This window comes from Papilio polytes, unplaced genomic scaffold (assembly GCF_000836215.1).
Source record: "Papilio polytes unplaced genomic scaffold, Ppol_1.0 DF824146.1, whole genome shotgun sequence".
NCBI classification, from domain to species: Eukaryota; Metazoa; Arthropoda; class Insecta; order Lepidoptera; family Papilionidae; genus Papilio; species Papilio polytes.
Window position 1 is genome coordinate 1,685,165 of NW_013525058.1, and position 20,053 is coordinate 1,705,217.

General features: G+C 35.6%; 1 protein-coding gene across 1 annotated transcript in view; it reads right to left on the reverse strand.

The window, feature by feature from the left end:
- LOC106111950 (tyrosine-protein kinase Dnt) overlaps nucleotides 1-20,053 on the reverse strand; it is a 38,217-nt gene that overhangs the window by 17,070 nt on the left and 1,094 nt on the right. The window lies entirely within an intron of this gene.

The following is a 20,053-nucleotide window of genomic DNA, read 5'->3' on the forward strand; positions in this document are numbered from 1 at the left end:
GATTTCATTGTTTGTATTCGGACATTTTTATGTCTTGGTCAAATGTATTTACATTAGTAAGGGCAACACTTATGTCGATCGGAATCAAAAAATGCAGAAATAAATATATGAATTATAAATACTAAGGGTAAACAACCCTGCCATCCATAAAGACACACATAGATAAAAAAGTACTTATCACAACGTTATATTCGGGATCTATGATGATCAGTATTATATAGTAATTTGTTGAGAAGACAAACATTGCGTAAAGTCGTAGAAAAATATTACTACTTTATTATTATTCCATGATTCGTTATGAATAAGTAGCGTTGCGGTAGTTAAACATTTAGATATATCAAAAAGGGCGCTTTGCTTTGTGCTTATCGAGGATTAGGTCAATCCTGAAGGTTATCTCACAGTAGCCCTTACCATAAAAATCGATTTCTTATCGACAAATACGGTGCGATACGAGATTTGTATACGTTGCGTTTATCAGTCGTTAGATAACGATTATAGGTACACTTACGCTACTGGAAATTCCTCACGATAATTTCAAACAGTATACAAACTTATAATATAAAATTTATTTACGCTTCCTCGGAAGATATGGATAATGTTAAACGACTTATAAAATGTCAGAACTGTCCAATTTTCTTTTTTCTTAACAGGATTTTGTAACCTTACATTTCTATATTGAAAACATTTAACATTTATGTAAACTTACGATACAATAATTTTAATATACATTTAAAAAAAACGATGACCACTGCTATGCTACGCCATGTATGTCCATGTACCTCAAATTATTTTAATTAGAATCAACAGAGACCATATAAACAAACAACCGGTTATGCGAACGATTCTCGTTAAAGTTAAAGAGACGTCGCCCGACGGTGTCAAACAAATTCGAATGGCAACCAAGTGTAGAGCCGAGGTGTCGAGGTGTCCAATAACAAAGACCATGAACACGCTTGTCAAATACCACTCGTCAAATATTACACGAGCACGCTGTTTGCCGCGCTTTTCCAATATGGCGGATGACAGGAGCTAACGCATATTTACATTCGAACTTAGGACGTAAGCAGAAAAATATTGAAAAGGAGTTTATTCTCCTTTTATTGTATTCAGTATGTTTGGTGTCACATTGTAACGTTCCCCGAAATGTACATCTGTCCGTTTGTATATTTGATTTAAAAACAAACATGGTTCCTGACACGGAGAATCGTCTTGGAATTTATTTACGAATTGCTATCGTGTCCACGCGATAGATAAAAAGTGTTGCTTACTATAAATATTAATGAGTTTATGTTGAAGTTTGTGACAGTATATTAATTAGTTACGATGTTTCTAAATGCAAGATAAAACGGCTGTCCTTAATATTCATTGCTTTTAATACTGATCGTTAAAAACTTTTTTTTTAATACTATATCCACCTTCCATGATTACTGTATGTAAAAATTTAGAAACCGTATATCCTCCTAATTGCTATACAAATCCAAAATCTTAACCTATGTCTGGCTTTTGCCTTATTTAAAAAAAAAAACATAAAAAACTAAAATCTGCCGATCGTTCAGCTTCAAGAGATTGAAACAATTTGCCACTTCAGACGAACAAATACGATCCTGTGTGCGGGCGCGCCACGAATAAGTGTAAAAAAATGAAGTTAAATTTTAAAAATGCTCTCTGGCCGAGGGCAGGAAGGGAACAGTCGACGGAGGGCACTCGAGGGAGAGGGAGGCGCGCACCTCTGAGCCTACGAACTGCCATTGTGCTGCGTGTAATCTTTATAATTGCTGTTTTGTTCGAGCAAAAAAAAATGTTAGTATTTCTCCCGAGTAAACGCTTTAAAAAATACACTTTTACACTACACAGAGTTCAATAGTTTTAAAAAAGTACTTAATCGGTTCTAGTATACGTAACCCAATCGATCCAAATAAGCTACCCAGGTATTAAAAGTTGGCAGCCGTTCAGAAAATAATTTACAAGGCACGCCCCGTCGGCTGCCGCCGGCCGCCGTGAGGATATCGTAAAGTTATAAACGTCCCCCGTAAAGTAAACAATAGCCGAAAAATAAAAAGAGAAAACACAGAACAAGTATAAGCCAGCCCGCGGCTATGTAGGCTTTTTTCAAATTATTAAACTGAAACGATTTATAAGAACTATTAAGTTTTATTTTATTAAAGCAAGATCCTAACAGATTATAAATTACATAAAACGAAAATATCCACGAAATCAGACAAACTGTTGTATTCTTGTTATATTCTAAATTGCTAAGGAAACTTTCTAATTTTATTGTACCAATATTAAAATTACATAATTGAATTTATTGTGCGATGCAATTTAGTTTCATAAAGGGAACCTAATTTATCGACATTCGACCACACAATACATCTAACTAGTGCACACGTCTGTGAGGGAGTCACGTATTAAAAAAAATGCATATAAACTGTTAACGAAGTGAATTGAGAAGTGATTAGTGGTTACAATTACACGGTCCGGGACGCTACCGTGACGAGCTATCATACCCGAGTCGCTACGATTCGTTACACGCTAACTAGCCGTGACAACGTGCTTACTTACTACTCCATAGATAAAGAAATTAATTTTTAAGATCGGAACAAAAACCAAACTACGAATGACATTTGTATACATAAATGTTTAATATTATCAGATAATTCTTTTCTATTGTAACATGAATAGTTACAAATTGTATGCATACGTATGTACAGATTATAAAATTATTCAAACGGTCACACAAACACCTGCTTATGTTAATTCTAATGTGGGAACGTTTAACATTCACTATATGAATCGAATGACAAACAAAACAAATTCAATTTATTTTCCAGCCATCGCCGCGGGCCAACATCTGTTTTGAATATAAAACACGTCACGTCTCCGCGTCCCTTATTAAAACCCCCAATAAAAAGTCCTAAGACAAAAAAGCTAACCACACAAAAACAGCCTACACGGCCAAGATCTTATATTTGATCTAACGACCCCGGAGAAGCCATTATTATTAATAACCGATGTCTAAATAAAACATACGACGGTCGTAGAAAAAAGGACGAAATGTAGTTTTTTTTTTAATAATTCAAGACATTTATTAACACGGGCGGACGGTGAATCGAGATAAAACAAACATGGCAGGCGGCGCGCGCATAAACATGTCGTTTATCGTGGGAGGCTGTCACAACATGCGGGCCACGGACAACGCCCTGATGTGCTGGTGAAAGCACCAAGAGACACCCCGGCCTGCGACACTACAGATCTTATCGCGACCGAAGCCTACGCATACCAGCTCGTAATACCCAGCCATCTAATACCCGTCGAATCAGTATCGAATATCATTCACGTATGATAGTTATCGATTCTAACATACATAACGAGACTTCATTAACATAAGCCTATTTGTAAACAAATATTCAAGTTTTATAGCAGTCCCTGGAAATTAGTTAATAGTTGTAGAGTCAAGCCCACATCGGGTTCTGACACAATAAATATTTACTAAGTGTCGTGTCCAGTTTAGTAGATTAGAAACCCGTTTATGCCAGTAGGAATAAAAAAGTTTAATCCGTTGCATACTTTTATCATGATAGTTTTGACTCTATTGTACAGAACTTAATAAATATCGTGTACGCGAAATTACAATCAATCATGACAAGTTAATAAGAACAAAAAAGAGTAATCGTAAATCATTTCACAACAGAATATTCAATCCAATTATCGCTGTAAAAAAGCTATTCAAACATAACAAGCCTCTAATACCATGGAAGAAGCACAATAACCAGTTTATCAATAAAGCAAAACGACTGCACGGCAATCTGGGCCTTCATCGCCTAGTCCATCAATGACGGTGAGGGCAACGCTCAGTGCTCGGAGATGGATTGCTCGCATTACCTCGACAAGCAGCTTCAAATGGGAGATCGCCTACAATCCATCCTAGTTATAGCACGAACTCGCATTCCGATTCCTCTACGTGACCCAAAGCTTAACAAGCAACATTTCACTAAATTATATGTAAAAATACAAACATCATAAGATATCATTTATGATCTACTACAGGTGCAGGCCGAGCACGGCTATAAAGATTGCAGATATCAGACAATACCTCGTTAAAACACGAACATATTCCGCGAACTGTTTATCATGCCAACACTTAATGGCTTTGAGCATGTTAATTACGTTTCCGTCATAAGTTAATTGAAATTATGAACTGGGAATGTTGAAGCGTGGAGGGATGTAGCTGCGGTCTGGTGAGTCATTAGAATTATTTAAACAGTGTGGTAGATATAGCTATAAATCAGAATTAAGGATGCTAACAAGCGAGCGAGGGCTTTCGGCACCGATCAAATTTGAATCTAAAACAAACAGCGCTTCGCCGCCCGGTTTTTAAACCTTCCGGCGCTGCCCAACTATTAATCCATGGCGAGTTACAATTAAATGCGTCAGTCCGTTTTGTTTTCAGTGGCTACCGGTTCTAAGATAATCAGCTAAAGGCACGACCGGTAGGAGTTTTGTTTCTTTATACAAACGCTAAGTCACGACACTGCGGTGAATTTAAATAAAAATTGCCACCGAACGAGGCGTAACTCGTGCGATTCGTGAAGCGACAGAAATTGAAAAATAAAAAATACAAAGCCGTAACAGACTGAAATAAAAGTCATGGAAGGTACGTAGAGTGTGCAATAAAAGCTCAGATTTATATTGTGAAGGGAAAAGCGTAAGCAAAATGCAGCTTTAATGAACGATGGTCACAAGCACTTCAACGTTTATCATCATTTCTAGTTATATTGATATATTTTTATTCCTTATTCTTATACTTTATTAATAGTTATATTATTACCTCATATCTTTATTTTCTTATTTTTATATATAATATATTTCACATGATTTTCTTAAAAAAATAACAAAATAAAACATATTATATAAAAAAATAGAGCACCACCGGCTGCGGAATCCGATGACTCAAGCAACCAGTGGTCAGGGCTGCAGAGACAGGAACCTCCTCACTAGTCGTGCGGTTTCTAAAATAACCGCCTTTTGAATCGGGCCCTTAATCCAACTGTCTAGCGAGAGCTTCTTGAGGTGTTGGTCGAAGCTCTTCGCTATCAGCCCGTGTGCCGAAACGACTATCGGAATAATGGTAGTCGATTTCATACGCCACATGGCGGTAATCTCGTGAGCCAAATCCAAATATTTTAATAGTTTTTCATTTTCGGCTTTCACGAGATTCTCGTCATGTGGGATAGTGACATCGACTAACATTACACAACTATAGTTAGTTATATTATTATTAGTTAATGTACGGTCCAATCTTTCGTTTTGTTATTCTTACTACAGTTTATTTGTGCTTTAATCAAGGAGTTTTCTAAAACTCCTGTATTTATATCAATAGGTTTGCAGAGACCTCCCATAACTGTAGGTTCCATCTGCTCATTTGCATTAAATTTACTTTTGATTCCTTTGTCCAGGACCATACGTGACTGAGACACATATCGCATTGACTTCTCGGTCACGATAGTCGTGACGTCGAGTATAATCATCTTAACTTGGTTTATTTAACTTTATAATAGAACATACTATTATCATCAGTATGCCTTTTGTATTAATTTTTAGGAGAAACGAACACATGAGGATAGCTCTCCCACCATTCCTAAAATCCAATAAGAAGATGTTACGAGGAGCACTCAAGTATATCGAAATATGAAAAAATGCTTAAAAACATTACCTTTCCGGCGAGTATAAAAGAAAAGAAAACATTTGGCAACTATAAAAAGCATTACCGAAAGCAAACACATAAAACTATTCGATTCCAAAATAACCGAGGCACGTCTGCAAGTAATAAACTATAAATCAATCAGACACCATAAGATACGACAGGGCAATGATGTATAGGAGTTAGTCAGCAAAGAAATTACGTCGCGGTATATGGGCCCCTCGTAGTTTAAAAAAATCGGAACGACCGGTAAGGAATCAAGTTACGAGCGGTTAAATAAACGCAGCATCCCATCATCCCATTAACGCTATTGGCGCCCGGACCGAATGTTAACTGAGCCAGAAATAAAGTTTAACCCGATCGCATGCACGTTAACGCAACGACATTCCAACGTTGTAGATAAAATAAAGTTTAATGTGTAATGAAAGCGATCCAAATAATTAGATACGTGTAAAACAGATGATTCCTAGCTACTACTGATCAGAATGTTTGATAACTTGGGAGTTAAACACAGAAAGTAATAATGTATTGGGAATTAACGACCGCACATTTTAAGATTCAAATTTTATGAACATACTACTTTATGAGATCTTACAGTTCTGTAATATGGATGTTTTGTTTAAATAATGTTACAGTTTTATACCGAGACATTGATAAACAAATACAAACGAATTCTTTTAAATATAACTGGAAGGTGTAGTTGTTCAACTCGATAGAAATAGATGACCACCTCTAAGTAGTAATAACGACTTCTGTGGGGAAAATAAATATTAGTTCACGCGCACCTCAGAACGGATTCAATCAATATTTGTAGTGCACGTCTGCTTCCAAAAAGCGTATTTTCTCATTCAACAACTTGCAGTGTTCGGTGTTCGAGGGTGTCGTCGTGTTTGCTCGAGCGAGGCTTCAGACTAACACAAACATAGAATGCTCGGTGCTCGCACTTAGAAACAGAATTATGAAATCGATTTATGGTACGGTTTAGTGACTATATACTCTACAAAATATATGAGCTTTTATTGTCTTTTACAATTTGGAATCAAAAATCTTTGTAATGTCCCATAATGTACCCTAAGATCATAATAGATGTATGATATCCTAAACAAACAAAACCCTGACTACATTGGGCTTATTCCCATGAGTCTACGGCAAATCATGTGTGCTTTATTGATTCTGAAGTGAATAGACGCTGTCTCTTCTTACGATACGCATCCAAAACATTAATAGTGATAGTGACCCTTATTTGAATTCAGAATGTAAATGTTGGTGGCATGCGGCGCGCTGCAGCGGTACGGAGCGCGGCAGGGGTCCACAGATCCGTCGGGCACCATGACTCGACCCATCTCTACACCATGCTGCGTAACATACGAACTCACTTCGATACATGTACACTTTTAGAACCTCAATCAATAAACGTCATGTAGACTTTGTAAAAAAATAATAGTCCCCAAACACACGCCGAGCTATTGTTTTCCAGTGCAAACATTAAAAAAATAATAGTCTAAAGCGCATAGCTCCTTCAGCTGCGAAGACATAATTCGTAGAGATATTTCCATATGCTAAATTCCCGCTGCGTCGCCTCTACCGGGGTGGTCTTTGATGGTCGGAAAAAACTTAAATATTTACGTCGAGTGACATCTTACTTAAGCGTCGACATCATAAAAAACATCTAGTACATTCTATGTCCTGATAAACAAAGCTGTTTTGCTATTGTTATTTGAAACTATAGTAAGGAGAAATGTAACGCAGCATTGTCCTTTTTACGGGTCTTCGTAGAACGTTCTATTCGATACATTCATCGCACCTCAATCTAAAAGGCATTGCATTAGCAGTAAACTTCATAGAGGCACATAAATCTTGGGACAGTGCGCTTCGCCATCGACAATAAACTGTAAGTAGGCATTCGTCAATCCAAAGACGAGAGCGGCCAATAAAATGTTATTATTTAGGAGCTCATAACTGGCGAGATTTAGTAGTCGTAAAATAAGTGTGGTTGACCGCATCCCCTCGGCGAATAGGATTTCTTTGTCCGGGACATTTGTAGGGTACAGAGAGACCGGTGTGAAGTTGGTCTTGCTTTACAAGACGTTGGATATCTCGAGAGGCGGCTATATCCGGTGCGGGCAAATTTAACTCCCAATAAGCTTGTTTATTGAGGGGGTGCAGTGAACTATTAAAATGGACTCGTAACGGCTCCGACGCGTACAATACTTCAATACTAACGTAATGCTCGCCCTTTAATTGCTTTCTTAGGAACCCGTTAAAATCGACAGCGTTTCGGCTTCGAAGTTTAAGGTCCATAGGACCTCAATTATAGACCATAACGAAATAAAACTATTAAACTATAACTAATATCTTTACGCTAATTAAGACAGATTAAATTACCTATTCATTTCAAAAAAAAAGATTGTTGCCATGAATTGCCTTTCTGTCCTTTGTCTATGAATTAGACTGTTAAAACTGAAATAGATATTCCAAGACTCAAAAATTTTAACTAAGTGTTCAAAGTTGGCTCTCTTTGAACACGCTTGAAGCCTCCTAAATACCTTTACTAGTCCATCTCAGTACTTAAATAGATTTTTATTACACGGGCAAAAAATTCTATTGTGCCATTGATTAATTCGTTACGCCATTAGAACGACTGGCATAGAAATGCGACAACGAACACATTCGAATTTCGTTCGTTATTTATTGTGTGCCATTCTCTAAAGGACTGTATGATTTACAACCGCGATCACAAAGGCCAAGTTTTATTATGACGCACTGGGCCGTGGTATTGTGCGTGTTTGGTATATTGCACTATGTTTGTTTATTTTTGGATCCTTCTGACTAAACACTTTATTGTCACGAAGTGATACAATTGACTGCGACCATATTTCACGCTTCTTCATTATAGCAATGAATCTCGAAATGTTTTGCTAATGTGACATTTAGGGTTTTTAAAAGTAAAAGGAATGGAAATAGCTCAGACGATTTTGTTTAATTTCTGCCAAACTGCCTGTTTCCACTTACAAAGATTGAAACAGTAAATTAGTAGGTATTCAAATTCTATATCGACATTAATTGTACATCTAATTTACCAATATTGCATCTGTTCGTATAAATCATGACAGCTTCAATGAGATCCATCTATCCCGTTTGCAAGCGTAGGTTTTCATTGGTGTAAATATCTACGTAGTTTCAACGGTAAGTAGAATTATTTGATCAAACAGTTTGAATGTGAAAAAGCTTCGATTGATAAAGTCAGGAGTGCTTCAATTTTATAAAAAGAGTCGCTCGGAAGTTCAAAGTAAAGAAAAGAAAAATATGGTCGTACATTTTATTTTTAACTACAAAATGTAATTTTTTATTGATTTAAAAAAAATGGTACATTTTTATATTTATGTTCCTTGTTCTTGGTCAGCGGGCCGTAGTTTGGTAACCCATGTGTTTAGATTATCGGATCGCTAATAGGGAAAAGAATGGCGTTATGTCTCGATGGTAGGCCGTGTTTAGGACTGATTAGCCCCACAGGGCGGCTAACTACATGTGCACACGGCGTGGGCAGCCTCAGTACCTTAGTAGGACGTCGGGGACGTAGGGGGCGCCGTGGTGGGGGGGAGACGCGTGTGTGGTCTCTTCTCTACCCACGAATGGACACTACTTTGACCATTCAAATGTTGTAGATACTTTATCTAAAGTTTATTATAAGCCATCAATGTTTATATAACAATTCAATACGTAATTTAAGGACTAGAGTACATTATTTCGATTTGTGGTACACGGACATAGCATCACTTGAAAGGTCAAGTGAAGTGGGTTCAATCGCCGAAACCGTGCTCAAAACTTAGTAGCCGTACTTAAGATTATTTGTATTTTCACTTAACGTGGGCGCGAATGCGGTTAAGTAATGCTTCGGATTGAAAACACGGCGTAATGTATACATGAATTTGACCCCATAAACAATCGCTGTTTAACAATAATTCTTACAATATATAAACAATTTGGTATCGCTACAAAACTTAAATACACGACCGAAATGAAACAGTTATTGCAGCAATGTTCAGTAAAGTAAATAATGCTTTTTTCCTTCTCAATATGAAGGACTATTATAGTTCATTTTGGTAATATTAGCGGTGGCTCACAATAGTGCACAATAGATTTATTTGCACATTTAGTGTCAAGCGCGTGTCGCGGTTCCCATCCGCCTATTCAATTACGGCGCACGCTAAACAAAATTGTCACGGCGTCGACCCTAATGGGACATCAGTGGATAAACATTGGAGGGAAATCAAATACCAGTCGCGTGGCTACCCAACAGGATACCCAATAACGTCTCGTTATGGTAGTACCACGCTGAGAGAAAACGACTTTATGGGATTATAATTCAAACCGTGGGAGTGGTATACTTTAAATATTTGCAGGACATTAATAGTTTGAAAACAAAACGAGTATGTCATTAGCGGAACACATTAGCGTGTGTCCAAGACGGGTGCTATTTTTGTGGCGCATTCCTCGACCACATCATCGATCATGGCCGCGCTGCGCTGTCGGTGTCTAAACCGGGGCACAGCTACAAGCCGACAGCGGCAGCTGACAGACTTCGTAACCCAAAGAGGGTCGGCAGGCTGACCGTTTGCCCTCCGTTGTAAGAGTTAAACGCTTCGCCGAGGTCAAACAGATCATCCGGACGTGATTGATGGACGTTTACAAAAATATATTAAAATAAATAATAAATCAGCAGTTGCTTGGAATATATATCACTAGCTGACTGCGAAATGTTGTTTGTAATGTTGAACATAAATATTATAACTGGAATATGTTACAATTTATTACAACCTTTTTAGTCACAGACAGGGCGGGGGAGGGGGAATATTCAAAAGTATATGTAGGTGTAAAAGTTTTACATTAACAATACGAGTGAAATAAATCGATTACTTCGAATTCGAAAGTGATAAATTCTCGAAATGATAAATCACAGGCAATCGAATAAAAACTTCTCTGAGATTACAAATAGTTATGAAAATCAATCTTATGCCTCACATAAATAAATCATCCGAAATTAAAACGAAACAAACACATTTACGTTAAAAGCCGAAGCCTGTACCGAGGGAGGAAACATGGGTTCATCTTGGAGACGGGTATTTTTTCCGTCGGCATTGTCTCCGCTCGCCAGCGTTTCCAAAACCTCCCAAGAGGATAGTGACGTCGCACTTCCCCCTGATTATTTTTCTAACAACTCACGAAATCAAAAAGTCTTTAATAAATACTACGTAAATAGACAATATTAAAATATCTTGACTAAATAAGTTAAAAGTGTGGCTATCCTTTACGAAAGTTACCAAATGTTTTGAAATTTCATAATTGTGATAACATTTATGTTACAAAATATATAATCAATAGAGTTTCACACTACCAGTTCTTAATTAAAATAAATCACAAAGGTAAATAGATAACAACTTGCACGACGACTTTCAATATAATTTAAACAGTTTGAGAAGCGCACAATAGGCTGTGACATGCGCACACGCAGACCAGGCGCTCCGACTGATCGATGCTTTTTATCCCGATGACGTCTCCATCCATTCCCGGCAAATTGCCACGAGAGCCCGCGAGGTGTGATTGAACGCCGCCCGGACCGCGAACATTGCTCCGAATAAACAGAACTATCGATCTTAAAGAAAGCTATTTTAAAATGTCAACTGACGCTATATTTAGTGTTGAAATAGAAATTTACCTTTCATCTATAAATATATGGTCTTTTTAATTCAATAGTAATTTGGAGTATAATTTTAAAACTAATATTTAATATATTATAATCGGATTAATAAAATGAACAAAATTATTTTTAGTTTCGAACAAAATGACATTACATTTAAATAAAATTTAAATTTATATTGAAAAACAACCTTAACGATCTCAATAATAAATTATTTACAAATAATTTATGTAGAAAATACTAGTTTAAAATATTTTTATTGCTAAATCTCACAGGCACAGAAAATATCGATTGTATTTTTTCATCGAAAAGGACGTCCGATAACAATCACAAAAAACACATACAAACGACAGCAGGCGATGTCAGAATTAGAAGGAAGAAAAAACAAACATTAGTAGAAGGCAAATAGTAACTGCTTTTGTGCGTTTTATTGTTTTTCGAGCTTTTATTGTCTCGAATACGACCGGCTCGAACCAATTGATATCTCTTAAAGATCCTCGTTTAGATGCGAAACATGTATCCAACACTAATTGGTGTCCGACATAAGACGCTTTAATACGTAAGGTTGCACTTTAATTTTCTTTAAATTAATTCTATAGATAATTGAATTTCATTCATTGAATTGGTTCATGTCGTTATTTTCATTTAAAGTGTTAATAATTATTTTGAGGAAAAAATCTTATTAAATTCAGTTTTCAAATTGCATACATTAAAGGGAGAGTTTTGTGTGAACATTTGGATAAGGTCAGTATTTATTACATTATGAAAGGTAATATGCACTGGTATCAAGCTTCTGGTTTATTTCATTTATTGAGGGAAACAGATGCAGTAGGCATTAAATCATTGTGAAGATCTCAAAAGTAAGTGCGTTTAGTTGTTGAGTCGTTTCTATGAAAGGCTTGTCTCTTATGTATTGAAAACCATAACACATCAAATTATATAACATCTTCAACTAAGCTTAGCTTTTTCTTCTAATGTCAATGATCAATACGCAAGATTGCATTTTAACACGTTTACTGCGGCAAGTAAAATCATAATTCTTCAATTTATGGGGCGGCCTGCCAAAATGCGCCCCCCAATGATATTTCCGCAAGTCGTGGCAGGTCTTTCTAGACCCACCAGCATTAGGATAAATTAAATTGCTATAATATTGTGGAAACAAACACGTAAATATTTTATGTAATGTAATGTTACCTGAGATAATCATTTCGCAGTAACGAGAGGTGCATAGTTTTCTTGGGCCAGCTTAAGTACCGCGTCAGGTCGATATCGGCCTGTTACGCAGTGAACGTGTTAAACAAATCGCGACGTTGAAACGATCAGCGTACGTTATTTATAAAGATCTATTTATTCAGCTGCCGGGTGACCTGGATCCACGGCCAACCTGTCGCCACACACACATACAAACACGTCCAATGGTTTATTACTATGGACATCCTTAAAACGTAATGTCCATCTTATCCTGTCCAGAATAAAAAATAATTATTAAATACACTTAAGGCACTGTTTACAAAATTTTTAAACTTGTAATATAACACTGTACAAGTAAGCAATTGACACGCAGCAATAAAGATCGTAAACAAATTATTTAACTATCGTATTATTGATATATGTTTTATTTTTATGCGAGATATTCCAATTTTATTCTTATTTTATATTTATTTTAGTCCAATACTAACCACAAGATTTAAATCTATTTTCAAGTCCCAATTCGTAACCCGTAAACGATGTCAAAAACATTGCATAAGCTATGTGTACCAACTAGCATGTTTAACAAGAGATGTATTTATTATAAAACATAATTTTTTTTAAGTAAAAATCAAGGGAATCATGCAATCCTGCGATGAATCTAAATGAGTTTTTATTGTTAACGTTCTTAACACTAAATACAATGACTGCTTGCATCAAATTACCTATCGTGTGTTGTTAATAAAACGAACAATGGTTTTAAAGTGTTAATAACGCTTGCTGTCGTGTGCCGTATTCATTTAGTATAATTGGCGCCAATAAAAAAGATTCAGTGCACGGAATATCTTCGGATGTACAACTTGGCGCTTGATACGGTTAAACGACATTGTACAATCACGTGCAATATAATGGACTACCACTGGTAAAAATATAGAATTAAAAGACAATATACTTTTATCGCTGTTTTTTCAAAGAGAATGAAAAGGGATGTCAATTTTGTACGCGTGTGTCTAATCAGCCACAGTAAAGTTTAAAAACATATTAGTATGTACAGGTCCATCATCATCAACATGCCCTTATCCCTTTTGGAAGGTCGGCACAGTATGTGCTTCTCTTCCATATATTTCTATCCGCCTTATCTTAGTATGTACAGGTCCGTAAAAAAGAAACAAAAGTCATACTATGGTTATTATCTAATAATTGTTTAAAGATTAATTTATATAAAAGTTGATTAGTTGCATAATATAAAGTGCTAGACGTTTATTACTCTATATTAAGAAATGCAATATGTATATTTTTAAGATGCAAGTAAAATCTAGTAGGTTATGTCTCCGACTGTACGTAGATACTGTAGTAATATCGCTAGGACGTCTCAAGGAGATTGCTCGATGTTATAAAATGTAATCTAAGTTTTTCCACAGTGAGGCACGCGTATTTCTCAGCGCTGATCGGTTTCTTGCGGCTGAATAGATACGTCCATTATTAGTTTAGTTCATAGAGTTTCTTTAGTACCCTTAAGTATGACGTTTTAACCGTTAGCTTTGTAAATATAAACTGACAAATCTAGTAATTTTACTGGACCATTAAATTTGCAATACAGTGTAGGCATGAATTGCGTATCACTAACTTAAGAGCACTAGATTCAGAAAACATCAGCTTATAATCAGCAAGTTAATTAGCCATTCTTTAGAAGTCGTAGAATTTATCGTAAAGCAGATTAGGTGCTAACTACCGCTCGACAATGATGCATTAAAATTGCATGAGCCGAGACAATGGATTCCAAAGCGTCGTGCTCCGGTGAACCGGCTCTACACTTAATTGAAAATAACAAGTTGCATATTCATGTAACGCACAACAAACCCCAACAACATCGGCCGGAGCAACGCACGCTTCTAATTCTATTTCTGCGCAAGCTCTCGCCCGAGCTTTCGACTAAAACACTCGTTTACAATATTTATGAGGAACAAATTAACAGAATGCATTTTCGCGTTCCAACTTCCGCGCTTTAAATTTTACCAATACGAACGGATATTGAATTTCGAATTTCATTTGAATTCAAATGAAATTTTAACACAGTACATATACTTTGGCCCCTTTTCGGATAACGAATGATTAAAAAAAATATTATCCAAATTAGTGACACAAGCTCGTAGCGAACATAATTTGGATTACCTGCTTCACCAAATAGAATTTTAATTGGAGAGATTTAATTTTCGAAAGCAATTCAAACCACCTGGCTGGATGACACGTTTACACAAATTAAAAAAAAAACCCCACACCCGTTCGTACAACAGCAACCGTGAAATTAAATTTATTTAGGCCCACTCCACATCTCGCGTGTCAACACTGTTTACATAAAGAATATTTTCGAGAAGGACGCAATGCCCATATTTATTTAGCTCCGCCGTTGAAATATTTCACTGTTAATTCTCTATACGACATTCAATTTTAAAGGGGACGTGATTCAAACTCTACAGCATTAATACTATTTATTAAAATAACAATGTCTATTCCGGTTCGTTTATTATTCAATTGTGAGTCGTTTATACAAAAAATAAACAAAGACGGAATGGAAGGGATAATCTTTGGTAAAGCTTCATATACACGTAAGGGAATGAGATGCACGTATGTTGGTATAGGCTAAGATCGTTCTTAAGATAACGAGGTGCGATAAGAAAGCGGAAGGACGCAGGTAACTGCGGCAACAAATATTTAAACGTCGACCTTTCTGCAACTTTATTGGTCTATGGTTATTGCGACCAAAAGTCCAAAAGTCCATTGAAAGGGCATATTATAAGCTTTAAACGGCTAATATTCCATAGTTCCTAAACAAATGGATGTTATACAAGGCATGCTAAGAATGTGTTTGATAACTTTAAAGGTTAAAAGTTACAAGTACGGTAACCAAGTGAAGAGGTTACCATGTCTCAAGGTAATCCTATACCGCGGTTGAAGTATCCAGTTACTTTAAGATTTTTTATAACCTCCCACCCACCACAGTACTATTCAAGAAATCCAATCGGCGGTTAAAAGATCCTCTTACATAATGAGGGGGTATTTTTTACCCGTAACAGAAGGTAAGCGGTTAGAATTGTGAGGAAATGGTGCATAAAATGTTATCAATCAGAACTCGAAAAGAATAAATCTTATCTCTGCCTTCCCTGGTAACAAATAAATGAAAACCGTCAAAACTTTATACTTAGAATTAAAACCATGACATGAAATCACATATCTACAAGTTCCTTGACTTTAAATGGTCGTTTTACAGCACTATTACAAAGTATTTGAACACGATTAGGTTGTAGCATTTGTCTGTAAAGGATACGACATTAGGGTGCGCCCACACTGCCGTCGTGAAGGCGGTTCGTGGAACAATGCACTAAGCACCTTTAGCTCTAACTACATTTTAAAGCGACGCAAACCATAAGCGATTAGCGGGTTACTGCTAAAATCGGATTATTTCGTTAACGTGTAATATATGTTTAGTAAATAAGAAAGTTTTAACTTATTTTCATTTGATATTTGTTTTAAAATATCTAAGACCGATACTTTTAGTGACTGAATGCCTATTCTTCCACCATTCTTGGGAAAAAGCAAGGGTTAAATACATTAACAGGATATTACGGTATAATAAAATTCATTTAATACACCCGCATAAGATATAATAAAGGAGAATTCCAGTAAGTCATAAAATTAAGATGAATCTCATAACTTGGACGGTTGCTTAGTCATAAAGAATTAAGATAGACGATAACTGTAAGCCATAAAGCACGTCATCTGATTTGACCGGCACGAGCTTCAGTTTAAACTTAAGTTGCGAGGCGAAGCTTATCACGCTAGCACAGCTCGTTAAGCAAAACATAAAAACTGCAAGCGCTTTTATCTAAAAACAATGATACCAACAAACATAAGTCACATTGTAATTGCTTGTATTAAATAAATATTTTGATGTTTCTTATCATTAGTTAATGTTTTTGAAACGGTTTATAATCTAAACTACTCTCTCTCTCTCTTTCTCCATCTCTCACTCTCTCTCTCTCTCTCCGTCTCTCTTTCTAACTCGTATGGTGGTGAGGTCGGCTATTCTAATACTTTTCTACTCTTCCACTCTTCTCTGTCCACATCTTCATTTGAGACTTAGCACGAACTAAATTGTATAAATAAATATATTTTGAAATCATGAAGAAAAATTAATATATTTCTGACTAGAAACAGTAATAGTCCATCGTTGATAACATCTATAGTTGCTAATTATAATTTAAAGTCGTTAATGTTTTTTAAAACCCAAGGTTTCTCGCCTTTCCAAACGATGCTACCGAGTTACGTAATTAATTTGAATAAATATATCGTTAATTCGTCGGTAAGTTCATTAAAAATATAAGTTCCGAATTAGTACTTATTTTGTCCCAAAAAGGTCTGCAAAAGTATTAAAAACAACAGGTAAACGTTATCATTTCTCGAAATCGTATCTTCAACACCTTATAGCGTAGCGTGTTCAATATTCATAAGTCCGACTCGAATGTAAATATAAAATTTCAAGTTTTCGCGATTGTGTTGCTGTGAATCGAGTGTCAGGCGACCGTGGCTGCTGCTGCCATGTGGACACCCTTTACCTAGAGACTTTATTGCTTTGCCTCCATAGAATCTACATAAATGTCATCCGAAATAAATTACTCACACCCGCCGATGTCTGTAGGGTTGACCATACTGTACTGAGGCATTATTTTTAAAAGTTGTATCAACTATCAGGTAACACGAAAATTCTAACTAGATTCTTCAATAACATTAGGCTAATTTTAATCAAGAGCTAAGGATATTCATCAGAATGTCCACTGTTGGCTTTTTACCGTAAGATAAACGCTACTAACTAAACAAGTTACATGCAAAATTGAATTACTCTTTTTATTTTTAACGAAAAAATTACGAGAGTGGCAACCCTAACGTGTCAATATTTATGGCGCTATATGATATTCCGACAACCCCGTACCGTTGGCGCTTTTAAATTGAATATTGGAAATTTTAAATAACACATAAAATTATGAGATATGTTAATTTTATACCAATATCGCTCGCTCGAAATATTTATTGCTAGTGTGAAGTTAAATAAGGTTTTTAACTCAGACTAAACATTTAATGGTTTTTAAGATCGTCCCTTAGTGTAGATTTAGTAATCATCAACTATTAAATAGATTTGTGTAAATTTGGTAAAGCATATTCTAAAATGAAATATCGATATCTCAATATTCTAGCTGCGATAGTTTAGGGTTTGAGTGCCAAATTTTTAAACGAATGACGAGACCAACCTCTTTCATTAACTTCCTGATGATATTAACATGCATAAATAATATTTAAGATGTGTAATAAAGAGTCTAGAAAGTAAAATATTTTAAAGAAAAAAACATAAACGTATTTTGAAGAACTATTAAATGAAGAAACTATGTCGTATTGTTTATCTATTCTAATTGTAATTTTCAAACAAGGACAAGGGACAGATGGTTGTCTCCTGACAGAGATGGATTGCACTCTAGTCCCGCAGGTTGCAGTATAAAGGACCCTATTGTGATTCGTCGCATCTTTAAAGTTACCTGCGCACACGCAGCCCCTTTCAAATCTGTCACTCCAGCTTAACTATACAACACTCGGAAATGAAAAGACGTAAAATCTGTTAGATTTATTGTCATGAATATAATTTGATTTCAAATTTGTCTTGACGAAAAACAAACATATTGTATTTGAATGGGCAGTTTTATTACAACTAGCTGTTGCTCGCGACTTCACCCACGTGAAGTAAAAAAAAAAAATTGCCTATGTTACTCGGTAACAGCAGCTCGGTAACAGCTTTTGAATGACCATTAGAATTTTTAAAATCGGTAAAGTAATTCTTGAGTTATTTCAATTCATACAAAAATCCAAATCTTTAATATTTATAATATTAGTACAGATTATCTCCTCATTGTTAGAGAGACTAGATATAAACAGACATAGCAAAAGTGATTCTCTCTTATGCGTGTTATTTTGGAATGTTTATCTTGTTTACAATTAAATTTATAACTATAAAAGAACTTTATATTTTTGCATTTAGCACTAGAGACTTAATAAAAATTTCCACGAAGTATTTGAAATTAGAACGTACGTAAATGTTGCCTTTATAATTGAACACCACAAATATTTCTTTTCTGTACTCCTTAAACGTATATACAATTTGATTTTATCACTTTAGATATTCTCGTATCCCTTCACCCTCATCCTTTATTGTTGGCATAAAATCCGAAAGGTGTGCAATTCACGGTAATGATAACAAAGCTCACCACGGGGTGCAATTTCTGGAAGGTCGCCGCGTCACTAAACCTCTGTGAAGGTTTAAGTTTTTTTTTTCACGTGCGATTTAAACTGTTGTGGCATTAACACTGGCCAGTAATAAGATTAAATCTCGCCATTGTCAGTCTAATCCTTTTTTTGATGTAGGAACTATTTAAAGAAATGACAAATTCTGGCACCGTGGATATACTTTATTTAATAAATGTTTTTGATTTTTTTAATTTAATCTAGTTTTTTTTATTGAGAGCATATTGGTGGTTTAGAATATTGAAAAGTAACCACGTAAATAACAAAAAACCTAGTGGCAGTTACCGAGAAAATTCTTAACTCTCCAACTTTTTAATATTAAAATATTGAAAACTGCGTCAAAAACAGTTACATCACCCAACGTTTAATCTAAAACAAACTTTTGATAGTTTTGACTTCCGGCAAGTAACGGCTAACGTTATTGGCTCGTTTCCGCCTCGATCACAAGATACATTGTTTGTTTGTCCAGACGTTAATGTCTACAACAAATTGCTAATGATATAAATAACGCTGTCACTGTAATCCGTATTACATGTTACGTTATAATAATGTTGGATTCTAAGTTCCAACCGAAATAAGAAAGTAAATGTTGCCCGACCAAAAAATAACCTATTGTACCCCCTTTTTTGATAAAACATTCAACTAATATCGGGGGCCTGGTGATATTGAATATGTATTTAAAACTAGCATTCGCCCTCGAATTCGTGTGCATGGAATTAAAAAATTATGTAGGCTTTATATTCTTCCCGACTGTCCTCTACATCTATGCCAATAATTTCTTCAAGATTCTTTTATCTGTTAGGCTACAAACTCTCATAATCTATCTATACTTTCACATTTATAATATTAGTCTATTTAATTAATGTTTTCAATTAACAAATCTCACGCATATTTGTTAGTTATTTCTCTTGTACTGGAAATCGACGTCTTAGAACGTCTCTTATTCTGGCAGTGAATGTACGACTTTTTTCTGTTATATCCATGCCTGATAGAAAAGTGCTCGCTCTTGTCAACGCCTATTCCAGTTTCTCTTCAAGGCAGTCTCATTGAATACGTATGTATTCCAGCATCTTTTTGTAGCCATTACAAATAATGAAGCAAAGCATTATGTTCAAACGTAA